General features: G+C 45.4%; 1 protein-coding gene across 1 annotated transcript in view; it reads left to right on the top strand.

The window, feature by feature from the left end:
• Positions 1-17923, top strand: part of pdzrn4 (PDZ domain containing ring finger 4) — a 572541-nt gene that overhangs the window by 31898 nt on the left and 522720 nt on the right.

Here is a 17923-nt window from a genome sequence, read left to right as displayed (position 1 = left end):
GAAGGACTCCTGCTCCTCTTCGAAATAGTGCCATGGGATCTTTTACATCCACCTGAGTGAGCAGACAGTTTAATGTTGCATCCGAAGGATAGAGTAATAGGAATCTATCTTCAGCAGTTTAGTTTGCAAGATGTGCACATGTGAATCTAACTCATTTCAGAAGCTAGTCCGTATTAACCACAGCTTGAAGTAGATTAGAGCTCGTCCTGTTAGTGCCTGCTATTTTGGGTTAATGTGTGATTTGGCATCAATAACACTGCAGGAAATCTGTTTAATTAACTGGGTGAAAGGGGAAAGCATCTGATGTATGCTAGTAGTAATGATCAATTTGATCAAATGCCTTCAAGCAATGGTTAATTTTTTGACAAGCATGGTTTGCTGTACCTTAAGATCTCACGTAATGTACCATTATAAGCTGATACTGGTGTCTGCTGTGGCTCAGTGATAGCACTCTTACTTCGGAGTAAGAAGGTTGTAGGTTCAAAGTCGCAATCCTTCGACTTGAGCGCAAAATTTAGACTGACATTCCAGTGCAGTGCTGAGGGAGTGCTGCACTGTCTGAAGTTCCGTTGTTCGGATGAGAAGTTAAACCGAGGCCCCATCTGCTCTCTTGGGGATGTAATAGATCCCATAGCACTATTTCGAAGAAGAGCAGGGGAGCACTCACTGGCTAATATTTATTCCTCAACCAGCGTCACTAAAATAGATTAACTGGTCATTATCTAATGCGCAAATTGCTGCTGCGTTTCCTACATTACAACAGTGACTACACTTACAGTACTTCATTGGTTGTAAAGTACTGTGGGATGTCCCAAGGTTATGAATGATGCTATATGCAGGTTTTCCTCTCTAATACAGGATTTTTTGTGTCGCAGTTGGATAGTCGGTTCCTGGTTGAGGGTTAGCTGCTTACATGGCCTATCCCATTAATGCCACTGCTTAACTGCTCCTCATGAGGAAGTCACCTAAACCGGCAGATCCAGGTCATTGTAACTACTTGTAAACTCTAAGAGGGCAACTAACTGCTTGTAAATTTTAGGCTTTCTTAGTACATTCCATCAGAAGCCTTTGGATAATAAGTAGAAGGAGGAGTTCTAGCTGCATTTTCCTCTCTAGCCCATGGGTGCTGAGGCCAGTTCTTACCTTGTTCCTGATTAGACTTTCTGTTGAGAGTAGTGGATTCTATACAGTGAGGGAAGGCCAAACCAAGAGCGTAACCATTTAACCAATATTTTAAATCGGTCCGTGCCTTACCCTGTGTCTCGTGATGCTTCTAGAAGTGTATGTCCACAGCAGCAGTTTAATTGACACCTGGGCATTATTTTGGTGAAAGTGTGAAAACAGGTGCTAATTGGGTGCTGTACTAATAAGACACACCTGTTTGAAAGTCTGTTTTTAGCTCCAAGGTTTGGGGCTAATTGCTAATTAACATGATTTGAACGCCTGGAGGCGCTAAACAGACAGCTGCTGGTTTAGCACTCGAGTGCTGATCGGAAGCAATTTTCGTGCAGTGATTATTTGCGCAAGTTTTTTTGGCGGGCCTGCCCCTTTTGTGCATGTGGACCTGATCCCCTTCTGCGCATGCGCGCTGCCACTGACGTCTCGCATGCGCAGTACTCAACAGTACCAGCTGCACGTTCTATTCATCTCTGTGGGACAAGGCCCATCACGTCTGTGCTGGCTGGGGGGAGGTGAGAGTGAGGAGGAGGGCGAAGAGAAAGAGAGAGAGAAAAGTCCATTTTGCATTTCGCCCTCCTGTCCCGCCCACCTCGAGCAGTTGGTGCTGCTCTGCCTTGGCTGTCCTCCTCCTATTCCTCCTTCAGACCAAGGGGTGGATGTGAGGAATGGGTGGGCACCTAGCAAGCTGCCCGTGACCAAGCAATTCGTCTCCTGCTAATTCCTGTAACAGAGTAGCGCAGCATTCGCTCTCTTTAGGAGAAGTCCTCGAAGAATTTGCGGAATAAATGTTGTTCAAGTGTTGAAGTCTTAATCAGTTGTCCCAGAAAGTCTCCCGATGTGTCTCAAAAGCCCTCTTCAAACCTCCAGCAGCAAGTGAACAGAAAACGCTGAGCATGCCTCAGCAACGACTTATTTACTCCTATTCAGCTGGTCACTGTTAGGAGAGGACGTTAGTTGAAGTGCGAGCCATCAGAATGCTGTGCAGCCTCTTTAATGAGCTCTAGCAGGCAATTTAATTGTCAATCAGACTCTCGGTGCTGTTCCAGCCCAAGCTTCAACTCCTTTAGCATGATGGTGTTGCAGCTCAAGACTGTATCTTGGCCACCTTGAAGGCTCTTTAGCACCCAAAGTATCCAGGGGAAGGATTTCAGTGTAGTACTTGGTATCTCAATTTAAAAGCACTCTCATTTATAACTTTCTCTCTTCATTGGAATGCTATTTGGCTGGCTTGCAACATTATAATGGTATTTTATATACAGTATAGATCATTCTACATGCCATGTGTTAAATTGAGACAAAAACACAGTATGAGCCCACAGCAAATTGTTTCAATAGGTAAAATCCCTCCATTTTGGAGAAAAGCATACATTTAATGACATATCTTATGACTGTCTAACTCCCTTTCTCTGATAAATCCAACCATTGTAAACTGAGCTTTTGAGCACCCATTATATTTATCTAAGTTTACTAGTTTTTTAAAAATTCTTTCGCGGGAAGTAGGCATTGCATTTATTGCCCATCCCTAATTGCTCGAGAAGGTGGTGATGAGCTGCCTTCTTGAACCACTGCAGTCCGTGTAGTGAAGGTACTCCCACAGTGCTGTTAGGGAGGAAGTTCCAGGATTTTGACCCAGCGATGGTGAAGGAATGGTGATATATTTCCAAGTTGGGATGATGTGTGACATGGAGGGGAACTTGGAGATGGCGGTATTCCCATGCGCCTGCTGCCCTTGTCCATCTAGGCGGTAGAGGTCGCGGGTTTGGGAGGTGCTATCGAAGAAGCCTTGGCAAGTTGCTGCAGTGCATCTTGTAGATGGCACACACTGCAGCCACAGTGCATCGGAGGTGGGGGGAGTGAATATTTAAGGTGGTGGATGGGGTGAGAATCAAGCAGGCTACTTTGTTCTGGATAGTATCAAGCTTCTTAAGTGTTGTTGGAACTGCACTGAGCCAGGTAAGTGGAGAGTATTTCATTGTGCTCCTGATTTGTGCCTTGTAGATGGTGGACAGGCTTTATGGAGTCAGGAGGTGAGACACTCATTGCAGAATACCCAGCCTCTGACCTGCTCTTATAGCCACAATATTTATATGGCTGGTACAGTAGCGTTTCTGGTCAATGGTGACCCCAGGATATTGATGGTGGGGGATTCAACGATGGTAATGCCATTGAATATCAAGGGGAGGTGGTTAGACTTTCTCTTGTTGGAGATGGTCATTGCCTGGCACTTGTGTGGCGTGAATGTTACTTGCCACATATCAGCCCACGCCTGAATGTTGTGCAAGTCTTGCAACATGTGGGCATGGACTGCTTCATTATCTGAGGAGTTGCAAATGGAACAGAACACAGTGCAATCATCCCCACTTCTGACCTCCTGATGGAAGGAAGGTCATTGATGAAGCAGTTGAAGATGGTTGGGCCTTGGACACTGCCCTGGGAACTTCTGAAGCGAGGTCCTGGGGCTGAGATGATTGGCCTCCAACAACCACAACCATCTTCCTTTGTGCTAAGTATGACTCCAGCCAGTGGAGAGTTTTCCCCATGATTCCCATTGACTTTAGATTTACTGGGACTCCTTGATGCTACACTCTGTCAAATACTGTCCTGATGTCAAGGGCAGTCACTCTGTGACTTCGGCTCTAGAATTCAGCTCTTTGTCCATGTTTGGACCATGGTTGCAATGAGATCTGGAGCTAAATGATCCTGGAATAACCCAAACTGAGCATCGGTGAGCAGGTTGTTGGTGAGTAAGTGATGCTTAATAGCACTGACTGATACCTTCAATCACTTTGCTGATCACAGGGCCTGATGGACTGCATCCCAGAGTACTTAAGGAGGTGGCCTTGGAAATAGCGGATGCATTGACAGTCATTTTCCAACATTCCATAGACTCTGGATCAGTTCCTATCGAGTGGAGGGTAGCCAATTTAACCCCACTTTTTAAAAAAGGAGTGAGAGAGAAAACAGGGAATTATAGACCGGTCAGCCTGACATCAGTAGTGGGTAAAATGATGGAATCAATTATTAAGGATGTCATAGCAGCGCATTTGGAAAGAGGTGACATGATCGATCCAAGTCAGCATGGATTTGTGAAAGGGAAATCATGCTTGACAAATCTTCTGGAATTTTTTGAGGATGTTTCCAGTCGAGTGGACAAGGGAGAACCAGTTGATGTGGTATATTTGGACTTTCAGAAGGCTTTCGACAAGGTCCCACACAAGAGATTAATGTGCAAAGTTAAAGTACATGGGATTGGGGGTAGTGTGCTGAGATGGATTGAGAACTGGTTGTCAGACAGGAAGCAAAGAGTAGGAGTAAATGAGTAATTTTCAGAATGGCAGGCAGTGACTAGTGGGGTACCGCAAAGTTCTGTGCTGGGGCCCCAGCTGTTTACATTGTACATTAATGATTTAGACGAGGGGATTAAATGTAGTATCTCCAAATTTGCGGATGACACTAAGTTGGGTGGCAGTGTGAGCTGCGAGGAGGATGCTATGAGGCAGTGTGAGCTGCGAGGAGGATGCAGAGTGACTTGGATAGGTTAGGTGAGTGGGCAAATGCATGGCAGATGAAGTATAATGTGGATAAATGTGAGGTTATCCACTTTGGTGGTAAAAACAGAGAGACAGTCTATTATCTGAACGGTGACAGATTAGGAAACGGGGAGGTGCAATGAGACCTGGGTGTCATGGTACATCAGTCATTGAAGGTTGGCATACAGGTACAGCAGGCAGTTAAGAAACAAATGGCTTGTTGGCCTTCATAGCGAGGGGATTTGAGTACAGGGGCAGGGAGGTATTGCTACAGTTGTACAGGGCCTTGGTGAGGCCACACTTGGAATATTGTGTACAGTTTTGGTCTCCTAACTTGAGGAAGGACATTCTTGCTATTGAGGGAGTGCAGCGAAGGTTCACCAGACTGATTCCCGGGATGGCGGGACTGACATATCAAGAAAGACTGGATCAACTGGGCTTGTATTCACTGGAGTTCAGAAGAATGAGAGGGGATCTCATAGAAACGTTTAAAATTCTGACGGGTTTAGACAGGTTAGATGCAGGAAGAATATTACCAATGTTGGGGAAGTCCAGAACCAGGGGTCACAGTCTAAGGATAAGGGATAAGCCATTTAGGACCGAGATGACGAGAAACTTCTTTATCCAGAGAGTGGTGAACCTGTGGAATTCTCTACCACAGAAAGTTGTTGAGGCCAATTCACTAAATATATTCAAAAAGGAGTTAGATGTAGTCCTTACTACTATGGAGATCAAGGGGTATGGCGAGAAAGCAGGAATGAGGTACTGAAGTTGCATGTTCAGCCATGAACTCATTGAATGGCGGTGCAAGCTCGAAGGGCCGAATGGCCTACTCCTGCACCTATTTTCTATGTTTCTATGATTGAGAGCAGAGTGATTGGACAGTAATTGGCCAGATTGAATTTGTCCTGCTTTTTGTGGACAGGCCATACCTGGGCAATTTTCCACTTTGTTGGGTAAATGTCAGTGTTGTAGCTGTACTGGAACAGCTTGGCAAGAGGTACAGCTAGTTCTGGAGCACATGTCTTCAGCACTACAGCCGGAAAGTTGTCAGGGCCATAGCCTTTGCTGTGTCCAGTGCACTCGGCTGTTTCTTGATATCATGTGGAGTGAATCAAATTGGCTGAAGACTGGCTTGTGTGATGGTGGGGACCTCAGGAGGAGGCTGAATTGGATCATCCACTTGCCACTTCTGGCTGAAGATTGTTGCCAATGCTTCAGCCTTTTCTTTTGCAGTCAGGTGCTGGGCTGCACCATCATTGAGGATATGGACGTTCATGGAGCCTCCTCCTCCCGTTAGTTGTTTAATTGTCCTCAACCATTCATGACTGGATGTGGCAGGACTGTAGAGCTTTGAGCTGATCTGTTGGTTGTGGGATTGCTTAGTTCTGTGTATAGCATGCTGTTTCCACTGTTTAGCATGCATGTAGTTCTGTGTTGTAGCTTCCCCAGGTTGGGATCTCATTTTAAGGTAAGTCTGGTGCTACTTCTGGCATGCACTTCTGCACTCCTCATTGAACCCGGGTTGGTCCCCTGATTTGATGGTAATGGTAGAGTGAGGAATATGCCGAGCCATGAGGATACAGATTGTGCTGGAATACAACGTGCTGCACAAGATAAGGGCTCACAGGGTTGGGGTAATATATTAGCATGGATAGAGGATTGACTAACTAACAGAAAACAGAGAGTCTGGATAAGTGGGTCATTTTCAGGTTGGCAAACTGTAACTAGTGAGGTGCCACAGGGATCAGTGCTCAACTATTTACAATCTATATTAATGACTTGGATGAAGGGACCGAGTGTAATGTAGCCAAGTTTGCTGCTGGTACAAAGATAGGTGGAAAAGCAAGTTGCGAGGAGGATGCAAAGAATCTGCAAAGGGATATAGACAGGCTAAGTGAGTGGGCAAAAACTTGGCAGATGGAGGAAAATGTGAGGTTATCCACTTTGGTAGGAAAAATAAAATAGAAAATTATTATTTAAATGGGGAGAGATAACAAAATGCTGCAGTACAGAGGGATCTGAGGGTCCTTGTACATGAAACACAAAAAGTTAGTATGCAGGTACAGCAAGTAATTTGGAAGGCAAATGGAATGTTGGCCTTTATTGCAAAGGGGATGGAGCTACAACTGTACAGGGCATTGGTGAGATCACACCTGGAGTACTGTATACAGTTTTCATCTCCTTATTTAAGGAGGGATATACTTGCATTGGAGGAAGTTCAGAGAAGGTTCACTAGGTTGATTCCTGAGATGAAGCGTTTGACTAATGAAGAAAGGTTGAGTAGGTTGGGCCTATACTCATTGGGGTTTAGAAGAATGAGAGGTGATTTTATTGAAACATAAGATTCTGAGGGGGCTTGACAGGGTTGATGCAGAGAGGATGTTTCCCCTCGTGGGGGAATCTAGAACTAAGGGCATAATTTCAGAATAAGGGGTCGCCCATTTAAAACGGAAATGAGGAGCAATTCTCTACCCCAGAGAGCTGTGGAGGCTGGACCATTGAATATATTTAAGGTGGAGATAGATAGATTTTTGAACGCTAAGGGAGTCGGGGGTTATGGGGAGCGGGCAGGGAAGTGAAGTTGAGGCCAAGATCAGATCAGCCATGATTTTATCGAATGACAGCAGGCTCGAGGGACCAAATGGCCTATTCCTGCTCCTGTTTCTTATGTTCTTATTTTGGCCTGTAAATAAAATACACAAAAAAGACGAACAGAAGACCTACTGAACACAAGCCAACCACAGTGATATCATCGAACAGAGCAAACAGCTAGGCTTTATAATAAAAACATAAGAAATAGGAACAGGAGTAGGCCATATGCCCCTCGAGCCTGCTCCACCATTCAATAAGATCATGGCTGATCTGATCACGGACTCAGCTCCACTTCCCTGCCCACACCCCATAACCCCTTATCCCCTTATCGTTTAAGAAACTGTCTATTTCTGTCTTAAATTTATTCAATGTCCCAGCTTCCACAGCTCTCTGAGGCAGCAAATTCCATAGATTTACAACCCTGAGAGAAGAAATTTCTCCTCTGTTTTAAATGGGCGGCCCCTTATTCTAAGATCATGCCCTCTAGTTCTAGTCTTCCCCATCAGTGGAAAAGTCCTCTCTGCATCTACCTTGTCAAGCCCCCTCATAATCTTATACATTTCGATAAAATCACCTCTCATTCTTCTGAATTCCAATGAGTAGAGGCCCAACCTACTCAACCTTTTCTCATAAGTCAACCCCCTCATCTCCGGAATCAACCTAGTGAACCTTCTCTGAACTGCCTCTAAAGCAAGTATATACTTTCATAAATATGGAAACGAAAACTGCACACAATATTCCATGTGTGGCCTCACCAATACTCTGATTAGCTGTAGCAAGACTTCTCTGCTTTTATACTCCATTCCCTTTGCAATAACGGCCAAGATTCCATTGGCCTTCCTGATCACTTGGTGTACCTGCATACTATCCTTTTGTGTTTCATGCACAAGTACCCCCAGGTCCCACTGTACTGCAGCACTTTGCAATCTTTCTCCATTTAAATAATAACTTGCTCTTTGATTTTTTTCTGACAAAGTGCAAGACCTCACAATTTCCAACATTATACTCCATCTGTCAAATTTTTGCCCACTCACTTAGCCTGTCTATGTCCTTTTGCAGATTTTTTGTGTCCTCCTCACACATTGCTTTTCCTCCCATCTTTGTATTGTCAGCAAACTTGGCTACGTTATACTCAGTCCCTTCTTCCAATTCGTTAATATAGATTGTAAATAGTTGGGGTCCCAGCACTGATCCCTGCGGCACCTTACTAGTTACTGGTTGCCAACCAGAGAATGAACCATTTATCCTGACTCTCTTTTCTGTTAGTTAGCCAATCTTCTATCCATGCTAATATATTACCCCCAACCCCGTGAACTTTTATCTTGTGCAGTAACCTTTTATGTGACACTTGTCAAATGCTTTCTGGAAGTCCAAATACACCGCATCCACTGGTTTCCCCCTTATCCACCCTGTTCGTTACATCCTCAAAGAATTCCAGCAAATTTGTCAAACATGACTTCCCCTTCATAAATCCATGCTGACTCTGCCTGACCAAATTTTGCTTTTCCAAATGTCCTGCTACTGCTTCTTTAATAATGGGCTCCAACATTTTCCCAACCACAGATGTTAGGCTAACTGGTCTATAGTTTCCTGCATTTTGTCTGCCTCCTTTTTTTTAAATAGGGGAGTTACATTTGCAGTTTTCCAATCTGCTGTGACCTCCCCAGAATCCAGGGAATTTTGGTAAATTACAACCAATGCATCCACAATCCCTGCCACTACTTTTCTTAAGACCCTAAGGTGCAAGCCATCAGGTCCAGGAGATTTATCTGCCTTTAATCTCATTATCTTACTGAGTACCACCTCCTTAGTGATTGTGATTGTGTTAAGTTCCTCCCCCCCCTCCGCCCCCCATAGCCCCTTGACTATCCACTGTTGGGATATTGTTAGTGTCCTCTAACTGATAAAAAATATTTGTTCCGAGTTTCTGCCTGTGAGATTATGATGTGAGATCTCTGCATTATGTTTCCCTCCACCTAAATCATATGGTGAGTACAGTTATAATGGAAGCTATGGGGAACAGTAATTGCTTGCTGCAATTAAAATTCTAACCCAGTGGTGCCATTAAATCTCTATATTGAAATTGTTTCTTTTTAATATATCTTTATTTTCCAAATTGTAAACTTAAAAACCTCTTGAGGGAAGCTTGGTTTCATTACACTCTAATGTTTCATTACACCAGAGAGTGGAACCTGGATTGAATAGACACAAGTCACCAATTCTACATAATGTGTAGAAGATATGGATGCTACTGGGCCCAATGCTTGGCTTTATTACTTGACCTGGCAATTGTTTCGTTCAACTGACGAGAATGATTGTGTTTGATCATTCACAAAAATTAAGTTGCTAAATATAAAGGCCTTTATTTTTTTTGAAACAGCTCAGATATTGACTCTGCAATCTATGTTTTAGATAAACCTCCTCCACTTGGCACATTTGTACTTGCAAGTTCCCTAGAGGCTCTGGAGCAACATTTGTTCCACCTCCTCATATGACACATTTCCGTTTCCATCCCTGCCATTATAGGGAGCCACTGAGAAAAGTCTACTGAGGAGGAGGCAGAATAGGAGGGAATAATCCTCCAAGTGTAGGTAAGTACATTTGCAAGTTTAAAACGTCAATCCCAGTACAACAGCAACATTGAAAAGAGTGGCATTGTGCAAGGAAGCATTTTGATCCATGACGAGTTGCCTCAGAAATGGACCCATTGGATATGTGATGATAATGCATCTTCAAGACAGAGGCTGTCTGGATTTTCACAACCTAAAATATCTCCTGCATAAAGTTTCTGAGTTTTAAGTGTCTTGGAAAAGTGAACAACATTTTGAAGTCTTGTAAGATTTTTTTTAATTTTGAGCATTTAGTGGACAATTTGCATGTTGCCTATTTTGCGCAAGTTTTGTTTACTGTGGAGCTGCTGTTGCAGCTTTATAACCTGGGTAAAAGTTCCATAAGTTGGTCTAAAATGATAACCATTTCCAGAAAATAGGTTTGGTAATACACGCTACGATATGTATGTGCACTAGATCCATGCAGTAGAGCTGGTCTCCAGTCGTCTTGGTTAATCCTTGCTACTGGACCAAGACTTAGCTCTGTCAAGCCCTTGTGGTGGCTGGTGTGCAACGGCCACCACATGTTTAAAAAAAAATCCACACACAGGCATCTTCAAGATTTAGTTCGGGACCTGGAATTTTAGGTCCTTCATTGAAACACCTGTGAACTTTTTGACGTGGAAGCAAGTCATCCTCGATTCGAGGGACTGCCTATGATGATGATGGATTAGGAAAATCGAAAGACAGAATGAGACATGTACCCTATTATTTCTATGAAGGATTGTGTAAGGTTGGTCAAGCATAACCTGCATTTTAGAAATCTGTACTAATGGAGCATTACTAGCTAATTATTTCACAAGTACTCAGTAATTTCATCCAGTGTTATAGATGCCAATAATTTACCAATAATTGAAGTAAGCTTGAGGCCTGAATATTTCCTGTTAAATCCGGGTCTCCTTTTATAAGAAGGGAAGTTCACAATTGTCAGTCTCTAACTCTCTGACCTAACTTTGCAAATCTTGAAAAATTTTAGTCCGTGCCTCTGCTCTTTCTTCCCCAACTTCCCTCGGATCTTTTAGTTATAAGCTGTCAGCACATAGAATCATACAACACAGATGGATGCCATTTGGCCCATTGTGCCTGTGCCAACACTTTGAAAGCTATCCAATTTGTTGTACCACCCCACTCTTTCCCCATAGCCCTACAAATTTTTATTTTTCAAGTATTTTTCCAATTCCCTTTTAAAAGCTACTATTCAATATGTTTCCACCACCCTTTCAGGCAATGCATTCCAGATTATCATAACTCCATGTTTCAAAAAAAATCTTCTCATCTCCCATTTCTTTTGCCAATATATGTCTAAAGAACTTGGATGAAGGGACTGAGTGTAATGTAGTCAAGTTTGCTAATGATACAAAGATGGGTTGGAAAGCAAATTGTGAGGAGGACACACAAAAATCTGCAAAGGGATATAAACAGGCTAAGTGACTAGGCATCTACTTTGGCAGAAATAATAGAAAAGCAAATTATAATTTCAATGGAGAAAAATTGCAAAGTGCTGCAGTACAGGGGGATCTTGTGCATGAAACACAAAAAGTTAGTATGCAGGTACAGCAAGTAATCAGGAAAGCAAATGGAATGTTGGAATATTGCAAGGGGGATGGAGTATAAAAGCAGAGAAGTCCTGTGACAACTGTACAGGGTATTGGTAAGGCCACACCTGGAGTACTGTGTACAGTTTTGGTCTCCGTATTTAAGGAAGGATATACTTGCACTGAAGGCTGTTCAGAGAAGGTTCACTAGTTTGATTCTGGAGGTGAGGGGTTTGACTTGTGAAGATAGGTTGGGTCTTTACACATTGGAGTTCAAAAGAATGAGGGGTGATCTTATTGAAACATAAGATAATGAGGGGGCTCGACAAGGTGAATGCAGAGAGGATATTTCCACTCATAGGAGAAACTAAAACTAGGGGACATAGTCTCGGAATAAGGGGTTGCCCATTTAAAACTGAGATGCGGAGGAATTTCTTCTGAGGGTTGTAAATCTATGGAATTCGCTGCCCCAGAGAGCTGTTGAGGCTGTGTCATTGAATATATTTAAGGCGGAGATAAACAGATTTTTGAGTGATAGGGGAATAAAAGGATATGGGGAGAGGGCAGGGAAATGGAGCTGAGTCCATGATCAGATCAGCCATGGCCTACTCCTGCTCCTAGTTCTTACGTTATGTTCTTAAGACTTGCATTTATGTAACGTCTTTCACATCCTCAGGAGCTCCCAAAGTGCTTTACAGCTAATGAACAAAGAGAACTCCCGTGCTCTTCTTCAAAATAGTGCAATGGGATCTTTTATATCCACTTCAGTTTAACGTCTCATCCGAAATATGGCACCTCTGACAGTGCCGCACCTCCTCAGCACTGCACTGGAGTGTCAGCCTAGATGAGTGGGACTTGAACATAACCTTCTGACTGAGGTGACAGTGCTACCAGCTGAACCACGGTTAACACATCTATCTTAAGTCTGATTGACATCTTGGTATCATTGCGCTTATAACAAGCAAAATACTGATTTAGTATGTCTGCCATTCCTTTACTCTCCACCAACTCCTTTATCTCTTGGTGATCCTACCCCATCTTGATTATCCTCATACAGTGGTACCCATTTATTTGCAACTTGTTTAATTGCAATTCCCATTTTACTGCAATTATTTCTAAAGTCCTATTTTCCCCTACACTTCCAATTGTGAAAAGTTTGTTTTAATTTCAATTTCATTCATTGGGCGTCCCTTGTGTACACTAGTGTGGCATGCAGGAATCTGCTTTAATGAGACTTGTTACTTTTGAACCCATCAATCTAATTGGCTTTGGTGGGTAACGTGCCTAAAAACCGGTTTGTCCTGGTTTCCGCCTGTTAGTATGTGCAGATGGGGACAGAATGGAAATCCAATTTCAAGATGGCTCAATAAATAAAGTATGTGAGCAAGTGGATGTTTTCAACAGTTCAAAGGAACTGAGGATCCAAAAGCTAGTTGAACAGAAGCATGACAATTCTGAATCTCTGATTTCTAGAATTTTGTAAAGGAAAGAAAAAAAGACTTCGATTTATATAGCGCTTTTCATGACCACTGGAGGTCTCAAAATGCTTTACAGCCAGTGAAATATTATTTGGAGTGTAGTCACTGTTGTAACATAGGAAACGCGGCAGCCAACTTGCGCACCAGCAAGCTCCCACAACCAGCAATGTGATAATGACCAGATAATCTTTTTTTTTGTTATGTTGATTGAGGGATAAATATTGGCCAGGACAATGGGAATAACTCCCCTGCTCTTCTTGGAAATAGTGCCATAGGATCTTTTATGTCCACTTGAGAGAGCAGACGGGGCTTCGGTTTAACATCTCATCCGAAAGACGGCACCTCAGCATCGCACTGGAGTGTCGGCCGAGATTTTTAAAATTTTTTGTGCTCAAGTCCCTGGAGTTGAACTTGAACCCATATCCTTCTGACTCAGAGGCGAGAACGCTACCCACTGAGCCAGAGCTGACACTTGAAGCACTCAAAGTTACTTGCCATTAATCAGCCAAGCCTGGATGTTGTTCAGGTCTTGCTGCATGTCTTCCTCCTCAACCGTCTTCACCTTGTGGCTGAAGATTTCCTCCCAGAGTCGCAATACGGATTCCATCCACTAAGGAGTACAACAGGCATGATCTTCACCACGCGCACTACAAGAGAAGTGCAAGGAACAGCACCAACCCTTGTACATGACCGCCTTTGACACTGTCAACCGTGAGGGACTATGGAGTATCTTCCTCTGTTTCGGTTGCTCCCAAAAGTTTGTCACCATTCTCCGCCTGCTCCATGACGCCATGCAAGCCACAATCCTGGCCAACGGATCCACCCAGACCGGATCGGGGTCAAGCAGGGCTGTGTCATCACACCAATGCTCTTCTCAATCTTCCTTGCTGCAATGCCCCATCTCTCATTCAACAAGCTCCCTGCTGGAGTGGAACTAAACCATAGAACCAATGGGAACCTGTTCAACCTACGTCGCCTCCAAGCTAGATCCAAGGTTGTCCCATCCTCTGTCATCGAAATACAGTATGTGGACGATGCTTGAGTCTGCGCAAGCTCCGAGGTTGAACTCCAAGCCATCATCAACACCTTCACCGAGGTGTACGAAAGCATGGGCCTTACACTAAACATCCGTAAGATAAAGGTCCTCCACCAACCTGACCCCGCCACACAGCACTGCCTCCCCGGTCATCAAAATCCACAGCTCGGCCTTGGACAACGTGGACCATTTTCCATATCTCGGGAGTCTCCTATCAACAAGGACAGACATCGATGAAGCGGTCTGCCACCGCCTCCAGTGCACCAGCGCAGCCTTCGGTTGCCTGAGGAAGAGAGTGTTCGAAGACCAGGACCTCAAATCTGGCACCAAGCTCATGGTCTAAAGGGCTGTAGTGATACCCGCCCTCCTATATGGCTCAGAGATGTGGACTATATACAGCAGACCCCTCAAAGCACTGGAGAAGTACCATCAGCACTGCCTTCGCAAGATCCTGCAAATCCATTAGGAGGATGGACGCACCAACGTCAGTGTTCTCGCTCAGGCCAATATCCCCAGCATCGATGCACTGACCACACTCTACCAGCTCCGTTGGGTGGGCCACATCGTCCGCATGCCCGACACGAGACTCCCGAAACAAGTGCTCTACTCGGAACTCTTACACAGCAAGCAAGCCCCAGGTGGGCAGAGGAAACACTTCAAGGACACCTGGAAAGCCTCCTTGATAAAGCGTAACATCCCCACCGGCACTTGGGAATCCCTGGCCCAAGACCCCCAAAGTGGAGGAAGAGAATCCGGGAGGGCGCTGAGCATCTTGCGTCTCGTCGCCAAGAGCATGCAGAAAGCAAGCGCAGATAGTGGAAGGAGCGTGCGGCAAACTAGGCACCCCACCCATCCTTTCCTTCAACCACTGTCTGCCCCACCTGTGACAGAGACTGTAATTCTCGCATTGGACTGTACAGCCACCTGAGAACTAATTTTTTTTAAAGTGAAAGCAAGTCTTTCTCGACTTCAAGGGACTGCCTATGATGATGATGGCATGTGGGCATGGACTGCTTCATTATCTGAGGTGTTGCATGTGGGGCTGAACAGGCCTGCTTCTGACCTTCTGATAGAAGGAAGGTCATAGATGAAAGTGGAAGGTAGTTGGGCCAAGATCCTGCTCTGCGGAACTCCAGCAGGAATGATAAGATGATTGGCCTCCAACAACCTTTGTGGTTGGTATGATTCCATCCATTGCAGAGTTTTTTCCCTGATCCCCACTAACTTTAGTTTTACTAGGACTTCTTGGTGCCACACTCGGTCAGATGCTGCCTTGATGTCAATGGCAGTTGCTCTGACTTTGATTCTAGAATTCAGCTCCTTTGTCCATGTTTGGACCAAGGCTGTAATGAGATCTGGAGCCGAGTGATCCTGGTGGAACCCAAACTGAGCATCAGTGAGCAAGTTATTGGTGAATAAGTGCTGCTTGCTAGCACTGTTGATGAGTCCTATCACTTTGCTGATGATTGAGAGTAGGCTGATGGAATAATAATTGACCGGGTTGGATTTTTCCTGCTTTTTGTTGACAGGACATATCTGGGCAACTCTGTACATAGTCGGATAGCTTTCTGCAATGGAATAGCTTGGCTAGAGGCATGGCTATGTTTGGAGCATAGGTCTTCAGCACTGTAGCTAGGATGTTGTTGGGATCCATAGCCTTTGTTGTATCCAGTGCATTTAGCTGTCCTGATATCACGTGGAATGAATCGAATTGGCTGAAGACTGGCATCTGTGATGGCGATGACCTCAGGAGGAGTTCAACAGTTTTATTTGCCAATTTTTCCTCTCAACTTAGTCTGGGCAAGATCTTTTTTCTTTTTTTCAGTCTCACTAATTTTCTTTCTCATCAAGTACCCTTTGCCTTGACTTTCTTTTTCTATTCCTACACTGAACTGAATTATTGGGCCCAAGTTTCCACACGCACCTAGAACGGCGCAGTCCCGACCTGGACGCCCGTTTTTCGCGCCACAAAGTGCGCCTAAAAAAATCCTCGGTATTCTCCACCTACCTGCAGGTCCTCTGGCCCTCGCCGCAGCCAGCACGAGCTGTGGGGGGGAGGAGCCAGGTCCCTGTGCTGAAAACAGTGCCGGGACCTCTGCACATGCGCGCTACATTGGGCACGCAAGTGCAGTAGCTCCAGGCACCGAACTGTGAAGCACGCAGCTCCTAGCCCTGGCTGAATGGCCTCACTGGGGCTGCATGAATAAGGCTCCGCCCACGGCCAGCTCCTGCTCCCCCCCCCCCGACCAGACCCGACACTCGCTCCCCGCCCCCCCCGCCTCCGGACCAGACCCGACACCCGCTCCCCCCCCCCCCCCCCCGCCTCTGGACCAGACCTGACACTCGCTCCCTGCCTCCAGACCAGACCCGACACCCGCTTCCCCCCCCCCCCCCCCCCCGCCTCCGGACCAGACCCGACACCCGCTCCCCGCCCCCCCCTGCCTCCGGACCAGACCCGACACCCGCGCCCCCCTCCCCCCCCCCCCCCCCCGACTGACCCGGCCCGACCCGCGCTCCTGTTCCCGCCTCCCCGACTGGACCCGACCCGACCTGCGCTCCTGTTCCCGCTCCCCGCACCCCCGACTGGACCTAACTCGACCCGCGCTTCCACCCCCCGACCCGACCCCCCCCCCACTGGACCCGACCCGACCCAACTCCCGCTCCCGGACTGGATCCGACCTGACCTCCCCCTCTCCCTCTCCCTCTCCCCCTCTCCCTCTCCCCCTCTCCCTCTCCCTCTCCCCCTCTCTCCCTCTCCCCCTCTCTCCCTCTCCCTCTCCCTCCCCCCCGACCCGAACCGAACCTCCCCAACCCGACCCAACCCAACGCCACCTACCTGTAAATCTGGTGCTGGGGACGGGCCCTGCCCGAAGTCTCGGGCCGGCCCGTTCAGCCTTCGGTCCCGAAAGGCCTGCCTGAAGCACTTTCACACAGGTAGGAAGATGGTTTATTTAATCTTTTCTTTGCTTATAAATGTTTATTTAGGTTGGATTTACTTGTATAGTATTTGTATAAGTATAAATAAGGATTTATTATAGAATTTAATGACTTCCCTTCCCCCCACCTCGTTCTGGACGCCTAATTTGTAACCTGCGCCTGATTTTCTAATGTGTAGAACAGGTTTTTTCAGTTCTACAAAAATCTTCACTTGCTCCATTCTACTTTAGTTTGGAGTACGTTTTCACTGTGGAAACTTTGAAATCAGGCGTCAGGGACCTGACACGCCCCCTTTTGAAGAAAAAATTCTGTTCCAAAGTAGAACTGTTCTACCTGACTAGAACTGCAGAAAAAAAAATGTGGAGAATTGCGATTTCTAAGATAGTCCGTTCTCCACCAGTTGCTCCTAAAAATCAGGCGCAAATCATGTGGAAACTTGGGCCCATATTGTGGTTACCTCTCCCTGATGCGCCCCAATTATCGGCCATTTACACGCTCTACTTCCTTCCACAAGCCAGGTCAACTTGATGTAGCATTGAAGAAAGATCTAGCTTTGTTGTGAATGTGGAATCAAGGACGATCTCATAAACTGGATGAGCTCCAAGTTCTTTTGCTGATATTTTCTATCTATATTACCTGCTTTTTACTAAGAATGCAATTAAGATGAATAAGAGCCATGTATTCGATTTTGGTATGTAAGACTACTGATCAGAACCCATTTCAAAACCTTTGTTCATAATGCATTGACCTAAAAGTCAATATGCGAGTACAGATACCTGCATTGTGCTGCATTGAAACCTCCTGCCATTGCTTGCAAATATACCGATTCGCTGTTTAAATTCTGATTGCTGGTCTTTTTTTAAAAAAGAACTATTGAGTTTACTGCACTAATCCACTCGTGCACAGTGAAAGCATCTAAACCAGCTCAAGCAGACTGAGATTACAGCGATTCGCTGATGCTGGGATCAAAGGGGGAAAAAATAATTGAGTTGAACTTCTACAAATAGATTTATTTGGAAAAGGC

The sequence above is a fragment of the Pristiophorus japonicus genome, chromosome 15 (genome assembly GCF_044704955.1).
Source record: "Pristiophorus japonicus isolate sPriJap1 chromosome 15, sPriJap1.hap1, whole genome shotgun sequence".
Lineage (NCBI taxonomy): Eukaryota > Metazoa > Chordata > Chondrichthyes > Pristiophoridae > Pristiophorus > Pristiophorus japonicus.
This window is presented reverse-complemented; position numbering and strand designations above follow the sequence as displayed.